We start from the raw sequence: 22,866 nt of genomic DNA, 5'->3' as shown, positions 1-22,866 counted from the left end.
ATTTCTTGGTATGTTGCTTTTTGTGATTTTATTTAATACCTGATTTAGATCTTCCCAAAACTTTTCCACTTTCTCACATGCCCAAATTGCATGTACTGTTGTTCCCGTTTCCTTCTTACAGTGAAAACATCTGTCTGATACTGTTGGGTCCCATTTATTTAACTTTTGGGGTGTGGTGTATAGCCTGTGTAACCAATTAAATTGTATCATGTGTAACCTCGTGTTTATTGTATTTCTCATAGTTCCGGAGCATAGCTTTTCCCATGTTTCATTCTTTATCTTTATGTTTAGATCTTGTTCCCACTTTTGTTTGGGTTTACAGCTTGTTTCCACGTTCTCTTTCTCTTGCAGTTTGATGTACATGTTTGTTATAAATCTTTTAATTATCATTGAGTCTGTAATTACATATTCAAAATTGCTTCCTTCTGGTAACCTCAGCCTGCTTCCCAATTTGTCCTTCAAGTAGGTTTTCAGTTGGTGGTATGCAAACATTGTACCGTGAGTTATACCATATTTGTACTTCAACTGTTCAAATGTTAATAAATTATTTCTCAAAAATCAATTTTCTATTCTTTTGATCCCTTTTCTCTCCCATTCTCTAAAGGAAAGGTTATCTATTGTGAAAGGGATTAGATGATTTTGTGTCAATATTAATTTTGGTAGTTGATAATTTGTTTTATTCCTTTCTACGTGAATCTTCTTCCAAATGTTGAGCAGATGGTGCAGTACTGGTGAATTCCTATGTTGCACCAGCTTTTCATCCCACTTATATAGTATATGTTCTAGTATCTTCTCCCCTATTTTATCTAGCTCTAATCTGGTCCAATCTGGTTTTTCCCTTGTTTGATAAAAATCTGATATGTATCTTAATTGTGCTGCTCTATAATAATTCTTAAAGTTTGGTAGCTGTAAGCCCCCTTGTTTGTACCATTCTGTTAATTTATCTAGCGCTATCCTCGGTTTGCAGAGCAGACTTGATGGGCCGATTGGCCTACTTCTGCTCCTATATCTTGTGATCCTGTGACATTGATCATAAGCTCACCAGCGAACAGACCCACCTGTTCCAACCTCCACAATTTCAGGCAGGAAAATGAGTTGGGCCTCCTAATAGCAACGCCATCATTGGGCAAGGTTTCTCACATTCTCACCCCCACCTCCCCCCCCCCCCCCCCAACCCTGCCCCGGTTAGATTGAAACCAATTGGTCCACAGCAGAATCTACTGGCTATTGATCAGATGTGAGGAGGCCAGCTGATGTCATCCTGATCTGCAGGTTCTAAGGTTAAGCACAGCACCACAGCTGAAATCAATTCTATGGGAATCCCAAGTGAAACCCCCTCCCCTCCCCGATCCCTCGGACAGAGCACTGGTTTGCAACAAAGTGAGAGGGGACCTCACTCAAATTTAACAGAAACTAAATGGAATACATACATAAATAAATACACAAAGCCTATCTTGGGCCCTGATTCAAACTGCAGCATGGCTTCAGAATGTTCAAGGAAAGTCAGTTCAAGAAATAGTTCTTCACACGAAGAACTTTGCCCGAGATCACAGTGGAGTCCTTCTAGAAGCCTTTATTGGTTTGGACCAGCCATTCTCTGCCATTTTTGGGCTATGGCCCTCTTAGGACTCTGCTCAAAGTTTATCCGCCCACTTCCCTGTGAAGCAGTGAAATTTAAATTTATTTTTTTTAATTTAAAACATTTTTTAGACATACAACATGGTTGCAAGCCCTTTTAGTCCACCAACCCGTGTCACCCAATTATGCCCCATTAACCTACAACCCCCGATACATTTTTGAATGGTGGCAGGAAACTGGAGTCTCATGCAGACATGGAGAGAGCATACAATCTCCTTACAGACAGCGCGGGATTCGAACCTGTCCTGATTGCTGGCGCTGTAACAGCATTGTGCTAACCCCGCCATCCTTCTACTCCTATATCTTGTGATTTAGTTGGTTTCTTCCACACTTCTTTCCTATCGACGACATAAAAAAGACCTATTTTATGATTTCTCTCTATCATGGCCCCCCTTAAATGTGCTGTGGCCCCCGGGGAAGCCATATGGTCTCTGTTGAGAACGGTTGATTCCGAGGCTTCTTTAGAAGGCAAAGCCAGATGGCCCAAATGGCCTTACTTCCATTACATGTGACAATATTATTATCCAAGGACCCACTCAGGATTATCATGTGGCTGTATTTTGGAATATGCAAGTCGCAACTTCTATCTGCTGGCAGCCATAACCGATCCACTGAGCTCTTTTCCCTCCATTGGTTAAGTCAGTAACCAGTTCACCACATACAAGTTCAGTCATCATCAAGGAGCTGAACCCAGACAGAACTGCTATAGTTGGTCTCTTGGTTAAAGGAAAGGAAAACTGGTTGGAGTTCTTCCACCCGAACCTGGTCATGCCTGTCTCTGTGCACCACCTCCTCATCCCGCCTCACCCCATTGTCCTTCAACTGTGAGCTAGGCAATTTGCTTCACTGAATCCCACAAATGAATGACCCCCAATTTTAGATGACAAAGGCGAGGTGAGGAGAAAGCTGGTGGAAGTGACATTAGGCTTTAGGGTCCAGGGAAAAACTCACAGGCATTGTCTGCTCTGGTCTTACTGCATGATCCATTTGCGTCTTGAAGTGAATTAGACTTGATTCAATCTGACAGCACTCAGCCATGCTTGGCCAGTTGTGGTCTCTAAACATTTCCCACAGGCAGTTACATGATTAAACGAGCGAGTGTTGGTGCACTATACCAACACAAGCTCGGAAAAAGGCCAGAGTTCTTGTCCGGCCATTTCTCTCTTAAAGGATGAGCCGAAGATTAGTTTAATCCACAGCTGTGGAATCTTGGGTCAAACTAACAGCAGAAGGCAAGATCCGACTGGCTGGGAGTCAGGGGTGAAGGGGTGAAGACGGGGTGAGGCTAGTGGTGGAGAGGTGGAGTAGCTATTTGATTCACATTCCAGCTTTAATCACGCAAACAATAAAACAACTCGGAAGGAAAATCAATGTGACTTTCACTGACAATTGCTTGGCTGGGATCTGTTCTCTGTGACTTCCCCACACCCCTTCATCAGAGATGTCTCCCTGCTTATAAATAGGCCTCCTTCCCTATTTGAACCCTATCCCATCTGGAAGTTTCACTGTCATTGCCTCTATGAGGCCCGGCTCATTTGCCTTATGCAAATTATTCTTCAGTGGGATTAACATCTGGAGTAAAACATTCATGAAAATGCCTCCTGTTCTCCTTACTAAATCTATTCAGTGTACTTTCTTAATTTACTGAACTAGAGGCAGAATCTGTGATAGAAGCCCAGATTCTCAGTCCTGTCTCTAATCCCTGTTTAATTGAGTCATAGAGTCAAAGAGCACAGAACAGGCCCTTCACCCCAACTCATCTATGTCAATCAAGCTGGCACTCTGGACTAGTCCAATTTGGTCTCTGTCCTTCTGAATTTTTCCAGTCTATATATCTGTCCAAATGTTTCAAACCAAGAGCTGAAATGTTTCAGGAAAGTGAGCACCATCATGTGTCTCTTGCTTTCTCCTTTGTCTAATTCCACGGGCTTGTGAAGAGCTTCTGCCAATTTTGCTTTGCTTTTTTGGGCCCTTGTTCAACTGGGTTTGGCCACTTTTTTTATTCTGAACGTGCATTGATGCACAGCACTGTAACTAAATGCGGTGTCCCTGGAGCAAGTTCAAATTAATTTTTTTAAGTTTTGAACTTCAAATGACCTTAAAGATTAAATTCAATGTGGTCATGTCATTCAGCATCAAATGTTACCCCTACTGAACCTCCTCAAGATGTTTCTGGAGTGCTCCATATTGATTTCCATGGAGAACAAACATACATACAGACAAATATATATTAGATGAGGCAAGGTTAGCAGAGCTAGAGATTTTCGCCTTGGATTGAAGAAGGATGAGAGGTGACTTAATGGAGGTCTACATGATTATGAAAGGCTTAGACAGGATGGACAGCCAGCACCTGTTTCTCAGGGCAGGATCAGCAAACACCAGAGGACATCTGTACAAAGTGAAGGGAGGAAAGTTTAGGCGAGACATCAGGGGCAGGTTTTTTTTTACACAGTTGTGGGTGCCTGGACTGCATTGCCAATGGTGGTAGTGGAGGCTGGAACAATAGGGACATTTAAGAGACTCTTAGGCAGGCACATGGATGAAGGAAATATGGAAGGTTATGAGGTAGGGAGGGTTTAGTTTTTTATGTGGGCCGAAAGGCCTGTACAATACTTGTGCTGTAATGTTCTGTGTTCTATATTCTAGAGCTTTCTCTGGCAGCTTATTCCTGATGCCCACCCACCCTCTCTGTGGAAAAGTTTCCCTTCAGCTCCCCTTTAAATCTTTCTCTCTCATCCTTCGACCTAGCATTGTTACGAGGACCGATGAATGAGGCCAGCTCCTCAGACCCACACCAACCTTTTATAGGTTCAAATCTAGTCCCATGCCAGCCCCAGGCATAGCTCCAAACACTTGAAATTTAATACAGAGTCTTCCAAAGTGTCAGAATGCTGGAATTGGGCTCCATTTCAGGATGTTTGGCTGAGGTGAGATTGGAGTAGTGAGAACTTCACTCGTCACTTCACTTATTGTTTTCAGATCAAGTACACATTTATTGATGAAATCAGATGTGACACAGGGACTTGTGCTTGCCTCACCTTTACGGCGTGACAGAAAATTCCGTAAAAACTCCGCAGCATCCACAGAAAGAGAAACCAGTTAGTGTTTCAGCTCAATGACCCTTCATGGGAAAGGAGAAAGATAGAAAGTGTTTGCATTGGGAACTGCTCTGTCATCATGGAATCGTTAATCATGGAAGGAGGCCGGGGAAGGAAGAGTTCCCCAATTTTTCCCACTTGCATAGAAAGGTCCTTGCCTACACAGGATAGCGCCTCTATTTTATTTCCAAACGCCTCCAAATTCAGGCACTTGGTCTGGAAGCATGTCATAATGTCTTCATTATTACTGGTCAAATCCTTGGCACTTCCAGCCGGACAGATGCGGGAGTAACTACATCACTGGACTGCTGTGGTTTATCTAAATGCCTCACTACCACCTTTCTCAAGAGCAGATAACATAAGAAATGTGAGCAGGAGTCAGTCATCGGCCCACCAAGCCTACTTCACCACTGCAATGACTTGTTGATCCAAACCAAGGCTTTTATTAACTAAAAGACTGGAGCATATCACAAGTAGGTCAACCAGTCCAGAACGACCTGATCTGGCTAAGAGCAATCTTTTAAGACCTGCCAGTAGGTGTGGCTACACTCTCAGCCAATCACAGTCATCCTACACTACCATCTGTACATATGTACATATATACATTGGTGATAGAATCTGTACTGTCACAACCATTCAATAGGATCATGGCTGATCTGGCCCATGGACTCAGCTCCACTTACCTGCCTGTTCCCAATAACCTGCCTGTCCCGCATCGGACTGGTCAGCCACAAACGAGCCTGCAGCTGTCGTGGACTTTTTACCCCCTCCATAAATCTTCGTCCGCGAAGCCAAGCCAAAGAAAGAAAATAATACTCTTATTCTTCAAAAATATAGCTGTGTCTTAAATACATCCCATATTTAACCTCTAGTGCTCCCTTGGGCCAAGAATTCTACAGATTCCCTACTCTCTAGGAGAAGCAATCCCTCCTCATTTCTGTCTTTTATAGGTTCAAATCTAGTCCCATGCCAGCCCCAGGCATAGCTCCAAACACTTGCAATTTAATACAGAGTCTTCCAGAGTGTCAGAATGCTGGAATTGGGCTCCATTTCAGGATGTTTGGCTGAGGTGAGATTGGAGTAGTGAGAACTTCACTCGTCACTTCACTTATTGTTTTCAGATCAAGTACACATTTATTGATGAAATCAGATGTGACACAGGGACTTGTGGTTCCTGTGTGCTTGCCTCTCCTTTACGGCGTAACCTTCCATATTTCCTTCATCCATGTGCCTGTCTAAGAGTCTCTTAAATGTCCCTATTGTTCCAGCCTCCACTACCACCATTGGCAATGCAGTCCAGGCACCCACAACTGTGTAATAGATTTTTCCCCTGAATCTTGAGGCTACATTCCTTAGTTGTAGTCTCACCTGCCAGTAGAAACAAACTCTCTGTTCTGATCATATCTATTCCTTTTATAATTTTATCTGTTTCTACAAGATCCCTCCTCATCTTTCTCAACTCCAATAGGCATGATTTACTCAATTGCTCTTTATATGATAACGTCTTTATTTCCAAAATCAACCTGGTCAACCTCCCAAAAATGATCTTTTTCTTTCTTTTTAAAATATTTTTATTAAAGTTTGCAATAATACAAAAATTAAACAATACAAATATATATTGAAATACAAATTACAAGAAAGAAAAAAAACACCCCTGTTAAGTCAAGGATGGGGAAAATAACAAATGTGTGGATATCAATTGGTGACAACCCGGAAACCAACAGCACAGCATCAAAACTTTTAACAACCCTAAAACTTTAGATTGTAATAATGGTCCATAAAAGGGCATCATGTCTTTATGAAATTAGTAGCTGAATCTTTAATGGCATATCTAATTTTTTCTAAACTTAAACAAGACATAATATGACTTAACCATTGTGTATGTGTAGGTGGAGTATTGTCACTCCATTTAATCAAAATTGCACGTCGAGCTATCAATGAAATAAAAGATAAAATTTGGGTTTGAGTTGAGTCAGTAAAAAAAATCATCTTTAAATGATTCAAATAGAACAATTAAAGACAAGGTTCAAATTTAACCTTAAGAATCACTGATAATGTTTGAAAATTATCTTTCCAAAATTTTTCTAAACTAGGGCAAATCAGAAAAAAGCATCACCAATTTTACATTTGTCACATAGAGGATTTATATCAGAGTAAAGACAAGATCATTTAACTTTGGACATGGGTACTCTCTGCACCACTTGAAATTCCAACAAACAGTGCGTGTGCAAAGAGTATTCATCAAATTACAAATAGAGTCCCACACTTCATCTGAGAATGAAAGATTCATATCCTGTTCCCAGTCTCTCTTGATCTGAACTAACAAGGCCATTCTCAAATCAAGCAAATTGTTATAAGTGAGAGCTATTGAACCTTCATGAGAAAGTTGTAAATCAAAGAGTGTATCAAGAATATTTGCCTCGGGAATTTGCGTTGTCAGAGATGATCAATAAATGATCTTGATAAAAAACTTCGGCCCAAAACATTGACAATTCTTTTTCTCCCACTGATTTGCTTCACCCAAAAAGTTCCTCCAGTGGATTGTTTTTATCTCCAGATTCTGCTGTCTCTCATGCATCTCCAACGGCAATTAATATTGGCCAAAATTAGTACATTTTTTACAATCCTTTCTTTTCTCTTTGGAGCAAGAAAGGATGTAAGGTGGCTTGAGGGGGTCTGCAGGATTATGAGGGGCATGGATAGGGTGGATGGCCAGCGCCTTTTTCCCAGGGCAGGATTGCTGAGCACTGGTGGACGTCAGTGCGGAATGAGGAGGGGATTTTTTCACGGACAACCATAGAACCATTGAACATTACAGCAAAGAAACAGGCCCATTGGACCTTCTATTATTTTGCCTAGTCCCACTGACCTGCACACAGTCCATAGGGCTCCATACCCCTCCCATCCATGTATCCAAATTCTTCTTAAATATGAAAATTGAGACTGCATTCACCACTTCAGCTGGCAGCTCGTTCCACACTCCCACCACTCTCTGTGTGACAATGTTTCCCCCTAGGGCAACACAGTTAGCCTAACAGTTTGTGCAATGCTGTTACAAGCACCAGCGATCCAGACTGGGGTCCGAATCGCATGCTGTCTGTAAGGGGTTTGTATATCCTCCCTGTTTCTGCATGGATTTTCCTCTTGGGCTCCGGTTTCCTCCCACCATTCAAAACATACTGGGGGTGTAGGATAATTGGGTGTAATTGATCAGCACAGGCTCTTGGCCCAAAATGGACTGTTACCGCGCTGTATGTCTAAATTTAAAAATTTTAACTTTTTCCCTTTCAAATTTCAGATTTATGTCAGAGTACATACATGACATCACATACAACCCTGAGATTCCCTTTTCTAATGCGCATGGCAGAATGGCCACTAATTGGTAGTGCATAAAATAAACTGTACACAATGTAAACATGCAAGCAAATAAAAGAACTGTAAACAGATAATGAATGTAAACAAACTGACTGTGCAATACAGGGAGAACAAAAGAAAATCAATAAAGTGCACAAGTAAGAGTCCTTAAATGAGCCTCTGATTGAGTTTATTGTTGAGGAGTCTGATGGTGGAGGGGTAGCAGCTGTTCCTGAACCTCGTGGTGTGGGTCTTGTGGCACCAATACCTCTTTCCTGATGACAGTAATGAGAACAGAACATGTACAGGGTGGTGAGGGTCTTTGATGTTGGTGCTGCTCTCTGACGGCATCGTTCCCTGCAGATGTACTCAATAGTGGGGAGGGTTTTGCCTGTGATATCTTGGGCTGTGTCCACTACCTTTTGGAGGGCTTTACGCACAGGAGTATTGATGTTCCCGTACCAGACTGTGATGCAGCCAGTCAACACACTTTCCACCACACCTCTGTAGAAATTTGCCAGGGTTTCTGGTGTCAAACTCCTGAGGGGGTAGAGGTGCTGATGTGCTTTCTTTACAATGCCATTGGTGTGTTGGGTCCAGGAAAGATCTTTTGAGATGGTGACTCCCAAGAACCTAAAATTTGGCTTTCACCCTTAACCCATGTCCTCTAGCTTGTATCCCACCTAACTTTGGTGGAAAAAGCCTACTAAAAAGCACTTACTCTATCTATACCCTTCATAATTTTATTTATCTCTCTCAAATCTTCCAATATTCTTCTACACTCCAGGGAATAAATTCCTAACCTTTCCCTGTAATTCAGATCCTGAATTCCTGGCAACATCTGAGTAAATCTTCTCTGCACTCTTCCAATATTATTGATATCTTACCTTAAGTTAGGTGTCCCAAATTTTGTGGGTGCCTGGAGTGCCTTGCCGGGGGTGGTGGTGGAGGCTGGAACAATGGGGGCACTTGGGAAACCTTTGGATGAGAGAATAATAGAGGGTTATGAGGTAGTGAGGGTTTAGTATATTTTGGTAGATATGTAATAGGTTGGCACACCTTCATGGGCTGAAGGGCCTGTACTGTGCTATAATGTTCTCTGTTCATGTTTATTATTGAGATATCTCAAAGTGATTCTCATAATGAATTATCTTTCAGACTGCGTGGTATTGTACTTGCAATCATGGTAAACTGCTCAATTAAATTTAAACTCCATTTAGATTCTGCAGAGATGAACCTTTCATTGCAAGCCTCAAATAATAAAGCACAGTTTTCTCAACTCCCTTTGTTTATTCAACTGAGCTGAACCGAACTTTATTTTGCTTTGGGAAATGAGCTGCGTGCAAGCTTCTCATTGGTTTCGTCCATGTCATGTGGGACACACTGGAGAATTAATGTTTTTCTGAGTTTCAAGGAGCCACTTGGGATCTGTATTACCCAAGGATCAATAGGTGCAACTCCCAAATGCACAAGGCAGAATTAGTGTTGGCTTCTGGGTGCTCTGTGGGATGTTGCAATCTGTTTTTAATGAGTGAAATCATCTGCCATTCAGTCCCTTGAGTTCCTGCCTATCATCAGTGGAGCTCTCTATTTCCTTCACTTGTTTGATTGGGCCATTGTGTCATTGTTGACATAATGAGGGCTCTGGGTTGCCACCTGCGGAGACAGATTAGAAACTGGAGAACTTGCTTGTCCTCATGACATTGCTTTGAATTCTTCTGCTTTGCAGAACTCCCTGTGGGAGCTGGCATCTTTCTTCCCACAGATACCAATCGTCATTGAAGCCCCAGGGTGGGGGGGGGGGGGCGTGGGTAATCCAATGGTGGGACAGGAATAAAGGGTTGAATGGCCTGCTTCTGGGCCTGTGAGTCCTTTCCAATAGACAAACCCTGTGGGCTAAATAGATCCAAAGTGGTCTCGGGCCATTCCAGAGAAGGTGAGAAGATCAGCAGGCTTTTCTACTGCTGATTGCTAGATCAGCAACCCCTAGGTGGCAATGGGCTCGGGTCTTTTATCCAATGGTCTCCTCAAATACACTGCCTCCACCTAGTTAGCGAGACTCATGTCTGAAGAGTGCATCAAAGGCAACTAGTATTGTCCGGGGAATTGTGCCCCGTAATGCTTCCTACCATTCCCTGCAGACAAATCCTCTTTGTCAATAGAGCAGGTGAACTCATTGCATGATGCAAGTGTGTTGGCCATCAGCAGCCTATGGTGTTGCACCATGAAAATGTTACCATCGGAGAGCTTACTCTCATGCAGCCAACCAATCATTAACAGAAAAGTTAGACGAGGAATGCTGTAGGGGTGATCAGAGGAAGGGATATGAAAATTGTGGACTGCAGAGCCCACCTCACTGACAAAAGGCAAAGGAGGAAAAACCCAACACCCAACCCCAACCAACAAATTTTCCCCTGCAGCCGCTGCAACCGTGTCTGCCTGTCCCGCATCGGACTTGTCAGCCACAAACGAGCCTGCAGCTGACATGGACTTTTACCCCCTCCATAAATCTTCGTCCGCGAAGCCAAGCCAAAGAATGTGCATAGTTCTTGAAACATTCTCGTTTCACCAACTTTCCTTCCTCCCTCTCCTACTTTGTTAGTGCTGAGTTGTGTTTGAGGCATAGGTCACATAACACTGGACAACAAATTTTTTCAAAAGGTTTACTTCCTGAAAAAATAAGGATTAGGAAAGGCAATTTCAAGGTCAACACAAAGATCATTTCAGATTTGCTGTATCACGTAGGAAGTTGGAGAAACATTAAATTAACTTTTATTGAATTTAGCATGTTTAATTTCCTAACAATGCTTACACATTGCGATATTCAATTGACCTAAAAATGTTTTGCCACTGATTTTCGTTTGTACTCAACATCCGATGCCTCTCGTGTCAGTGTCCAACAATAGCTGGCCAGCATTGATGGATTCCAGTTGCCCTGATACCACTTTTCCATGGTCACAATGTTCTGACTACACCAAGATCAGCAGGGGCGAAGGCAGAAAATGAATTTTCAATGACATGTTGCATTTCATGGTTTTATATCCTTGAAATAGACAAAATATGACAGGGAATCACAAAAACAGTATGTGATAGGAACATTTTAAGGTGATTTTTGTGACTAGCAGCTCAAAATCCATAAAAAAACCTAAAAAAGTTCAGGAAGCAAAATCTTCATTTCCAGTGTAATACGTCACCAGCCTTGCAGCAACTACTATATATACACGTGTAATAGTCGATACTGTGTAAAAGCAACTGCCTATTATTAGCTCACAAATCTGGTATTTTCCATATATCACACCCTGGCCCCAGCTGCAGAGAGCCACTGCTATCAGCTGTCCTACTCCCACTGCAATCACACTGTAGCCTCTATACCTACAAGGGTGCACTGAGCATGTGCAGGTACTGCGAGGTCACGAGAGTGGAGGTCTGTGAAGAGAGCAGACGCCGGCTGAACTGCAGGCTCTCGCTCCCTGCCAGATTAATGTGTTTGATTTATACTTAGTAAAGTTCATTGATTGGTTCACTGCACCCACCAGCTCCAGTCATTATTTCAGACTCAATAATGAACATGGTGTCAGGAGTGAAGCCTCACAACGGAAGAACTACCTCAGTGAGTAATTAAAACCAACTTTGTGAAACCTCAAAATGGCCGATGTGTTCAGACGGCCCGACCCCATAGTTTTTGAATGAAATGTGGCCAAGAACCGGCATTGTGTGACATTTTTATAACAGCTGCACATGGCGATAAGCCTGCCCGTACCAGAGCATATATTCTGTTGAATTTGGTGGGCTTGGAAGCCATTGAGTGAGAGTGAACGTTCGTTTATGCTGGTGAGGTGCATGAGGGGAATCTCGTGACCTGTCCAGCCGAAACGAGGGAGGACCCTGAGTGCCTAAAACGCAAGTTTAGAGAAATGTACAACCGCCCCCAGCAAAATGTCACAATTGAAAGGCACAAGTTTAATAGGAGGGACCAAAAGCCTGGCAAGTCCATACACTCCGACGTGAGCGATTTGAAAATTAAAGCCAAAATTTGCTACTTTGGTACGCTTTGTGACCGGATGGTCTGCAGAATTTGTGTCGATAAAAGGAGAAAATCACTCCTGCGAGACAATGAGCTAACTTTGGAAAAGGCTGTAACATTTGTCCAGCCTACAAATCTACTGAGGAGAACAGTAAAAGAGTGGGTGCTCCCCAACAGCCGATCGCGAGTATCGATACAGTCCAGGCAGGACCGGCGAGCAAACAATGGCCAGAGGACTGGAGAAGATACCCGCCTCCCCAAGCAGCCCGCTCTACACCCAGGATGGGGCGCAGCAACTGTGGAGGGGACCACATTCCGAGGCGAGAGATGTGCCCAGTGTATGGCCAGTGATGCCAGAGCTGCAGAAGATGGAACCATTACAGCAGTGCTGCAGGACCAGATAGAAGACCTCTACACAGACCAGACCCAGGAGACCTGTCAACTACCTAGAACTGGAGCAACCCAAATACCACGTCGATGGAATTTCTATAGGAGTGACAGACGACCCAGCAGTGACCAAGATCAGAGGCAATAACGAGGCATTCGTGTCCATTGAGGTCAATGGGAAGGTTGCCAAGATGAAAATTGATACTAGAGCGAAATGCAACGTCATGCCATTGAAGGCCTTCCACCGGCAGAGAAACACGGAGCCAGTCCAACCATGCATCAAATCTACAAGCCTGGTGGCTTATGGAGGCAGCAAAATCCAGACCAACAGCACAGTACAGCTGCAGTTCTGGGTACAAGGAAGGCCCCATACGCTGTCTTTCTTCATAGTCCGTGAAGACGTCAAGCCCCTGCTTGGCCTCACTGCGTGCATGGACATGGGATTTGTTTCATTTGGCACCAACATACACCAGTTAAGCCCGTCTGAAGACAATTTCTTGTGAGCAACTCTCTCGGAGTATGAAGAACTTTTCACAAACAAGTTAGGAAGGCTACCAGGAGGTGAAACCTGTGGTTCGTCCAACACACTGCATCCCCGTGGCCATGAAAGAAAGAGTCAAGGCTGAACTGGACAGAATGCAGGATTTGGGTGTATAATCCCAGTCTCAGAACTGACAGAGTGGGTGTTGTCCATGGTGGCTGCCAAGAAAGACAGTCAAGAATCCACATTTGTATCAATCTGCAGGACCTCAACACAACCTAAAGGAGACCACATCACCCCATGCGGACAGTAGAGGAAGTAGCCGCACAGATGGCCGGTGCAACAGTGTTCTCAGTTCTAGATGCGAAGAACTCATTCTGTCAAATCTCACTCGACCGTCGCTCAACACTGCTGACCACCTTCAGCTCAGGGTTCGGCCGGTACAGGTTCCGAAGAATGCCATTCAGCATTAACTCGGCAAGCGGAATTTTCTAGAGGTCTATGGAACAGATATTTGCCAGATAGCTTTGCACCATTATCATCAACGATACACTGGTGGGTGGAACATCGCGAGAAGAACACGACGAAAACTTGAGAAGGGCGCTCAACTGCGCACAGGAGGTAAACCTGCTGTTTAACCCCAACAAGTGCAGGATCTGCCTCAACCAAGTCAGCTATATGAGTCACATGTTTACTTGCAAGGGGCTGAAGGCAGACCCTTTGAAAACGAGGGCCATCTGCGAAATGCCAATACCCAAGGATATGGCGTCTCTACAGTGATTCCTGGGCATAGTAAACTACCTGGGTAAATTTATACACAACACCAGTGAACTAAAGGCCCCACTCCAACAGCTGATCCACAAGGACGCTGAGTGGTCCTGGCACCAGCAGCAGCAGGACGCATTTGAGGCCCTCAAGCGACAAAGGTCCTGCCCTCCAGTCCTCTCCTACTTCGACGTGCGCAGGTCCGTGCTGCTGACCTGTGATGCTTCACAATATGGTCTAGGCACGTTGTGTTTTCAGGATGGCAAACCATTGGCTTACACGTCCAATCACTTATGGACACAGAGACGAGGTACGCCCAAATCGAGAAGGATCTTCTAGCTGTGGTGTGTGTCTGCTCCACATTCAATGGTTATGTGTATGGCAGACCGATTACCATTGAAACTGACCATTTATCCCCAGTGATTATCATCAACAAACCCATCCATGGAGCGCCGGCAAGACTTCAGCAGATGATGCTTCAGTTACAAAAGTACCACATCACCCTAATTCACAAATGCGGCAAAGAAATGCACCTAGTGGATGCCCTTTCTTGAACCCCCAGGAAGTGCACAATGTGGCAGGCCGAGGAAGAAGCTACCTTTGATGTCACGTCAGTGAGCAACGTCTCCTTGGCCCGACCTGGTGAACCGAGAAAGGATACTGCAGAGGACAAAACTCTGAGCTGCTTGGGCAACTTCATTAAAGGCGGCTGGCCAACCAAGCAGCGCAGCCTGCCACCAGCAATACAACCATTTTTTCCTTATCGGGACAAACTTATCATTGACGAGGAGATAATTATGAAAGGCCAGAGAGCAGTTATCCCCATTACACTGCAGAACATGTACGTAGAAATCCTGCACAGAGGACACCCCGGCATGAAAACGACAAAATGTAGGGCAAGAGGGATTGTTTTCTGGCCAGGCATGTCCAACCAGACAGATGAAGAGGTGCAGTCCTGTATGGTCTGCAACAATACCCGACCACATAAACAAAGAGAGCCACTACAGCTGCTCCTGGTGCCCACCCTACCCCGGACAACAGAGGCAACCAACATCTTTGAATGGCACAGACAACATTACCTGGTGCTCAGGCTAGTTTAAAATAGACCTATTATGAGTCTCCACCTCAGAGGCAGTCATCAAGAAGCTCAAACTCCACTTCTCAGACACAATAATGAACACCAGCCACCTGCCCATCAGAGCTCCTGATGCCCCAAAGAATGCAGGTACTTAACATGGTAAAAAATAATGTGCGTGTAATAGTTGACCTCCTAAATATTACCCTAAAAATTGGTTTTAAAAATTTGATTACTGGATGTGTATATATGAACCTCGTCTGATAATGGTAAAGTACTCAACCATCTAGTCCTGCAGATGAAGCTGGGTTAGTTCTGCATGACTCATACCCACCCCCTTCCCTTTGTTGACTCCATCTATAATTCCCACCCAAAGTGCTAAAAGACTCATCCTACCCCAGCCACACTTCTTTCACTCCCTTCTTGACAGGAAAAAGAATTGCAAGTAAGAGAACATGAACCACAATATTCAAGGACAATTTCTTTCCCGCTGTTGTCAGACTCTTGAATGATAATAATAAAATGATGTTGCCTTTGCTCTCTACTAACTGATCTCTCTCTGTAACTGCACTTCTGTACTTTGTCTTATTAGTTCTGCTATGTATAGGCTTTCTAGCTGGACTGTTTGTGAAACAAACACCATCATGGCATCTTGGTACAGGTGGAAATAAACCTGAACTTGAACTTGGACTCAGCAGCTTTTTAAGAATACTGTTATGGGCCCAGAGGACCCCAAAACCCAGCAACAATAGAAATTCATCAAGACAAATGGTTACTTAAACAAAAGTTGCTTTTAATTATCTTTAACCATGAAAACACAATCACACTTTAACTTATGACTATTAACTTAACTAACCTAATTTAACCCCTTCTAATTCTAAGCGTACGTGTGTGTGTGTGTGTGTGTGTGTGTGTGTGTGTGTGTGTGTGTGTGTGTGTGTGTGTGTGTGTGTGTGTAAGTTCAGAAAAGTTCTTTGATTCACACTCCAATCTCACTATCATTCCTCCAAGTTTACTGGTTGTAGGCAATTCTTGTACTGTGCACAGAATTTAACATTTATGAAGTTCACCAGGCTTTGGTGCTTGAAAGATTAAGGTTCTTGTCAGTTTTCAGAAAGGGATTTGTTGCTCGTTGGACACCCACAACTGATCCCTTCTGATCAGCCACTTCAGTGTCTTGCCGAAAAAACTTGCCCCATCATGATTTTCCAGATGATAACCTCTTTCTTTCAGGTTACCACAGAGTTCCTGTTCTGTTTCCCTTATTTCAAGTGAAACATTATACAGCCAACCATCTCTTGTTGTATGGACCACAAGGGCTTTGACCAGGCTGAACTCAGAACTCACAACCTGTCTTCAAAATGGGTTTTTTCCACAAGCTTGCCAGCTTGTTATGTTCCAGTCCCAGCTGCTGAACTGTAGAACTGAATTCTCTCTCTCTCTCTTACTCAGAGAAAACCACATGACCCTCTCAGAACAGCCAACTGCACTCAGACAGACTGCGGCTCTGGACCTAATCTTCTGAGTCCTTTCATCTGTGGCTTTCCAAAATAATAATCCATTACTCTACAGCATGGTCCAATTAACACCTACTTGTGAAGTCCTTATAGGCATTCTTCAAAGTTTTTGCAAAGGCACTCAGAGTCTGGACTGTCTGGCTTGAGCAGAGCTCTGGCATTTTAAATGAGATCTGTTTTGAAGTGTTTGTATGTGACCGACACTAAAAAAACCTGCTACAATTTATCTCCTTTTAAAACATACCTATATACTATATAAAATATATAATCCATCACAATACAAGAACATAAGGGCCAGGTGGATTAGTTTACACTGGACAACAAAGATTCTGCTTTCTGAACACTTTTGGGTGTATTTTATTGATTTTGGGCTGCTGATCACAAAAATCACCTTAAAATATTCTTTTCACATGCTTTTTTTTTTAGCTATGGCTTATTTTTGTGATTTCCTGTCATATTTTAAATCTACTTAAAGCATACAAAACCATGAAGTTCAACATGTCATTGAAAATTCATTTTCTGTGTTCACACTGGGCTTCTTCCCTGCTGATCTTGGTGCAGTCAGTGACGAACAGGGCGAAAGGTTTCACCAAGACATTGCAACCATGGAAAAGCAGTATCAGGGGAATCCATCAATGCTGGCCGACTATTGTTGGCACTGACACCAGAGGCATCAATTGCTGAGTAAAAACGAAAAACATTGGCAAAACATTTTTAGATCAGTTGAACTAATGCAGTGTTTCACCATCATTAAACATGCTAAATTCAATAAAAGTTCATTTAATGTTTCTCCAACTTCCTATGTGGTATAGCAAATCTGAAACAATCTTTATGTTGAGCTTAAAGTTGTCCATCATAATCTCCATTTTTTCTTCAGGAAGAAAACCTTTTGGGAAAAAAAATGATCGTCCCGTGTAATTGATTAATTGAATAGGCACTGCATTTTGTTAAGTCAAACAAAGACAGGACTTGCTCAGTAAATGGAAATATAGAACAGAGAGATAAATGGAAATATAGAACAGAGAGACCTAGGGGTGTTAAAATCAGCCCACACTGTAAGAAAACAAACAGCAGAACTAATTATGCATACAACACCTTCTTTATTTAACCCTTTGTAACATTAGGGATTCAAGAAAGAGTTCAGTGACTTATTCTCTACACTGAGCCCCCCACCCTCAAAGCATCGGATTTTGGGCAGGTTTGAAATACCTGAGTTTACCATTACATGTTACCTTGTAATGTCTATAAATGTTCTGGGGAAGTCAGAATGTCTTGAACCTAAGGTTTATTGACATCCTTGTGAAGTTTATTATCTCACTATGGCACAGATGTTAAGGCAATTATATTCCCACTATTGCACAAGCAGCTACTATATTCTTACCTAATCTATTAACCCTTTGTTAAGCATATTCATAAATCTTATTCTTTCACAGGGACACACACACATAGCTCCCTAAATGTGGCGATACATGTACCAGGGTGAAGAAGAAGGCCCTTGACACATTGGCCTTCATTGGTCAGGGCATTGAAACAGGAGTTGTGGCATTATGTTCCAGCTGTACAAGTTGTAAGATGATATTTGGAATATTGCATGCTGTTCTGGTCATTAAAAAACGGTTTGCAAGGATGTTCCCGGATTGGAGGCCTTGAGTTATCAGAAGAGGTCAGTGAGATGAGAACTATATTTTCTTGGACCATGGGAGGCTGAGGGTTGACCTATAGAGGCATATGAAATCATGGGTAGCATAGAGAAGGTGAACGATCACAATCTTTCCAGAGAGTCTGAAACTAGAGAGTGCAGGTTTAAGGTGAGAGGGGAAAGATTTAAAAGGGCCCTGAGGTTCACCATTTTCACTCAGAGGATGGTAAGTTTGTGGAAATGGTGACATCTAAAAGATGCTTAGTCAGATGTACAGTAGGAAAGTTTCAGAGAGATATTGATTAAATGCAGACAAATGGAAACTAGCTTCGATGGGCAACCTGCTTAGCACAGAGAAATTGGGCCAAAGGGCCTATTTACATGCTGCACAATTCTGTGATTCTAAATAAGTAGGCTATTTAGCCTTTGAGCCTGTTCTCCCATTCATCAAGATCATGGCTCAACTGCCTCCTCAGAGCCAGTGCCCTGCACTGTCCCCATATCCCTCAATTCTCTCAATGTCCAGAAATCTCTGCTTTTCCTCTGAGTGAATAAATGTTTCCTCAATTATGTCTACTTACGTGGAGACTCTGGCCCATGCTTCAGCCAGAGGACAGACACATCCATCCTCTTTCCCCTGACCTGTTCATCCCTTTTTGTGAGTTTCTACGAGATTTCTTTTTTTTTCAGCTCAAGAGAAAATATCCATCTTGTCTTCTCAATCTCACCTCACACAACAAGGAAGAATGAACCTCTCTCCAAAAGCCTCCCAAGCACCTAATTCTAATCTGTGCATGGCACAACCACCATGGAAGTGAAAGTATGTGCACAAGAGGTCTCTGCACGTAGATCAACACTTGCAAAGATTGCGCTCGCGTCTAAAGGGCTAGTCGTCTTGTCAATAAAATGTAACAGCAGCATTCTGTTCCTAGACTGAAGAATGGCCACTGGTGCCTGGAATTAGAAGACAATCAGCACACATTAAGCCAACAAGAGTCACTCAAGTGGGGAGAGAAATGGATTGAAATACTAGAACAGGGTTCAGCAGTGTACTTAGCACTTGAATGTTTTGATCACAGCTGAGAGTGACATTTTGGATTTGAAAATTCAGTGAAACTGGAGAACATATTTCTTTATATTTGAGCAGAAGCATTGCCACACCCGCGAAGCTCCAAAGCAACTGAACATCATTTCAATCTGGGTTAATCAAGTGTTCAAAAGGAACCAGACAATACCTTAACATTCGCTTTCTCTGTCAATGCTTTATTGATTAAAACTAGCTGTCTTAGCGAGTACACGGTTTCAAACCACTTTTTGTCTTTTATGATAAATCTGCAATTAGGCCGACAGGAATTGGTGGGATAATACACTTCCTTTCTCTTGAGTTTTGTTCCTTATTAATTATTCAGAGCAAAGTAAGGTGAGAGGGGCAGCATCTGTTTTCTTTGAGGAGGTTAAAAGTTAGCTGCCTGTGGAAATGAAAACCTGATCAGAGGAACAAGGGGTTTTGGTCTTCAAGCAGAGCAAAATGTTTGGTTCTGCTGCCACTGACATCTTTAGTTTTCCTTTTCTACTTTCAGATTGGCCCTCCTCCGTTCCGTGGTCACCCCAAGCATTTCCCGTGCAGCTGAAAGACTCCAGAAAATGATGCTGTTGTGGTAACACCACCCTCTCTGCAAGAGCCCACACCCAGAAAGGATGTCATAGGAACAACAGATTACTGTAAGTCAGTGGTTTTCAAACTTTTTCTTTTCACTCACCTTAAGTATTCCCTATGCCATCAGTGCTTTGTGATTAGTAAGGGATTGTTTAAGGTGGTATGTGGGTGGAAAGAAAAAGTTTGAAAACCACTGTTTTAATGGTCAATCCAAAATTTATACAAATAACCTTTAATAAAATCTGGAATGTGCACTTTAATCACTTGTGAATTGTTTGATTACAAATTTTAAATTGTGGAGCACAGGGCAAATGCCATAAATACTCGTGTTATAGTCGATTCTGTATAAAAGTTGACCCTCCCATCTTTTTGGCCCAAAAATCACATATTTTCTGTATATCCTGTGTAAAGGTTGATCACCCTATTTTTGGCCCAGACCACCTACCCATCCAAGCTCACAACGCCATGACCACGAGCCCTCACCTTGTCTGCATGCCCATCCGAGCTCCCAATGCCCTAACCCCAGACCTTCGCCCCAGCTGCCTGCCCTGCCAAGCTCCCAACATCCTGATTGAGAATCCTCACCCTGATTGCCTGCCCACTGAAGCTCCCGATACCCTGACCATGATCCTCACCCTGGCCGCTCGCCATCCGAGATCCTGACACCCCGAATGCAGACTTACCACACAGTCCTGGACATCTGTGCTCCCGATGACTTACCACGGTCAAAAGAAATATCCATGTAAAAGTCAACATCCCCCCCCAAATTTGACCCAAAAATTGGTCCCCAAAATTCAACTATCGCACTCGTATATACTGTAAAGGAAAAAAGTGTCTCTGTCTAAAAGATTATGGAGGACACTGTATGTTTACTGAGGTAGCTTTCTCTTGACTTGTAAACCAGGGGTTGCAAGTTCATTCCTCGCTGGGGCTTCATATCTGTGAGGGGCGCTGGACAAAGTGGCAACTCTTTGTCTTCCTTACGGTATACAAGGTTAAAGAATTTCATGCATGTTACATTCTAAATGTAGTATTACATGACAGTAAAATGGAACCTTTACCTTTGGATTCACCACCCTCTGGGAAAAGCAGTTCCTCCTCATCGCCATTCGAAATTGACTACCCCTAGTTCTAGTTTCCCCCACCAATGGGAATATATGCCTACTTTTATCTTATCTATGCCTTTCATAATTTTATACATTTCTATAAAACCCCCTCTCATTCTTCTAAATTCCAGAAAGTACAGTCCCAGATGACTCAATCTCTCCTCAAAGGCTAATCCCCTCATCTCTGGAATCCACCTGGTGAACCTCCTCTGCACCACCTCCAAAGCCAGTACATCCTTCCTCAAATAAGGAGACCAGAACTGCACACAGTACTCCAGATACAGCCTCACCAGTCCCTTATACAGTTGCAGCATGACCTCCCTGCTCCTAAATTCAATCCCTCAGAAGGTGGTGGTGAGTTGCATTCTTGAACCATTACAACCCCACTGGTGAAGATACTCTCACAGTGATGTTGAGCAGAAAGTTTCAAGGTTTAGACCCTGCAACACTAAGCATTAGTAATATATTTCCAAATCTCTACTCTGTGCATCTAGGAGGGGAACCTCATCTGGTTGCTTCATGCATCTGCTGCCCTCGTCCTTCCTGCAGATAGAGTTTGGAATCTGGAATGCTGTGTCAGATCAGTCTGGCTGAATAACTACAAAATATTTACAGTAAATATAGACACTGCAACCACTGGTGATGGAGGGGCGTAATTTTTTTTTGTGTGGTTGATGGCGTGCCAAACAAATGGGCTGCTTTATCCTGGATAGTGTTGAATTTTTTGAGAACCACTGGCCTGAACTCCAAAAGCATCTCCACCATCTCCAGGACAATGGAGACTAACTCCATTACACTCTCAATTGGTGGAAAGGCGTTGGGATTTCAGGGCTAAGTAATTCACCTCAGAATAATATCCAACCTCTAAAATATAGATAGTATAGACAAGAATTAATAAGGGAAGGTAATGGAATAGAGAGAATAAGGAGGGAATTAAAAGAGTGACCTTTGTGACATATGAAAAGTGAAATCTTTTCTGGGGGAGGCGGGGTGGGGGGAAATAGCGGTCACTGCAAAATCAGTTGACGCTTGCGAGTGGATTCGCAAATCCAAATGGAGAGGGGAGATGTGGTTGTCCGACAAGGGATAAAGGACAACTCAGGAGGTGAAGGGGAGATTGGGGATAAATAAGATAGAAATAGGAGAATAAGGAAAATGTTGGATGTTGTAGGAATGTTGTCTTATAAAGAGTTGAAAATAAGAAAACAGAAATGGAAAAGGAGGAAAGGTAATGATGGAAAAACGGAAAGAGAAGATAAACAAAATATAAAAGGGCTACGCTGAACTATATGTCTTTAAATATTAATGGAATACATAACCAAATTAAAAGGAAGAAAGTACCAAATTTAAATGAATAAATGTATTCCATTAGAAAAAATAACATATAGGTTAAGAAATAATATTGAAATATTCGAACAAGTATAGGAGCCTTACATTAAATACAATAGCGAAAACCTACCGGGGACAAACATTACCTAAGTTGATGGAAGGAGAAGGAAAGAAAAGAATGGACTCAGTAGAATTTCTGGTGTAATTTTGTTGAATGACAACATTGTCTGACTGGCTTAATGCAACCTAGATTGTATACCTAAAATGGATGAGAGGGGGGGGTGGGGGGGGTGGTTTGGGAGGAAAGGGGGGGGAGAGAAAAAGTCACTGTATATGTGTGAAAAAGAAATAGTGTATATCATGGCTAATGTGATTTATGGTGTGAAAAATAATTAAAAAAAAAGAGAAAGAATAATATCCAACCTCTGACATGCTGTTGTAAATGGTCCCGTTTAAATTCTGGTCAACTATAACCCCCTAGGATATTGATGATGTAGTATCCCATTGGATAACAAAGGTAGATGGTTAGTTTTTCTGCTATTGGCTGGCAACTTTGTGATGTAAATGTTACTTGCCACTTATTAGCTCATACCCGAGTATTGTTATGTGGGTGGAAAGAAAAGGTTTGAAAACCACTGTTTTAATCGTCCTTAATTAACTCGTTATGTGGATGGTTTCTTAACTCCAAAGGAAATGGGCCAATGACAATTTTTTTCAACAAAATATTTCAGTAACAAATGGATCTTGAGCAGTGGTTCTCAACCTGCTCTTCCCATTCACATCCCACCTCGAGCAA

The 22,866-nt window shown here is 42.8% G+C and overlaps 1 long non-coding RNA gene across 1 annotated transcript; it reads right to left on the bottom strand.

Annotated features, from left to right (window-relative positions):
* Positions 1-1,570: 1,570 nt before the first annotated feature.
* Positions 1,571-22,564, bottom strand: LOC138759978 (uncharacterized). Its single transcript, XR_011355290.1, has 3 exons — positions 22,494-22,564; positions 8,978-9,068; positions 1,571-1,657 (listed from the first exon to the last, which is right to left on the bottom strand). It is a non-coding gene; the product is annotated as an uncharacterized lncRNA (long non-coding RNA).
* Positions 22,565-22,866: the final 302 nt, after the last annotated feature.

This window comes from Narcine bancroftii, chromosome 4 (assembly GCF_036971445.1).
Source record: "Narcine bancroftii isolate sNarBan1 chromosome 4, sNarBan1.hap1, whole genome shotgun sequence".
Classification (NCBI taxonomy): Eukaryota; Metazoa; Chordata; class Chondrichthyes; order Torpediniformes; family Narcinidae; genus Narcine; species Narcine bancroftii.
The sequence above is the reverse complement of the archived record's forward strand: the minus strand, read 5'-3'. Positions and strand labels throughout refer to the sequence as shown.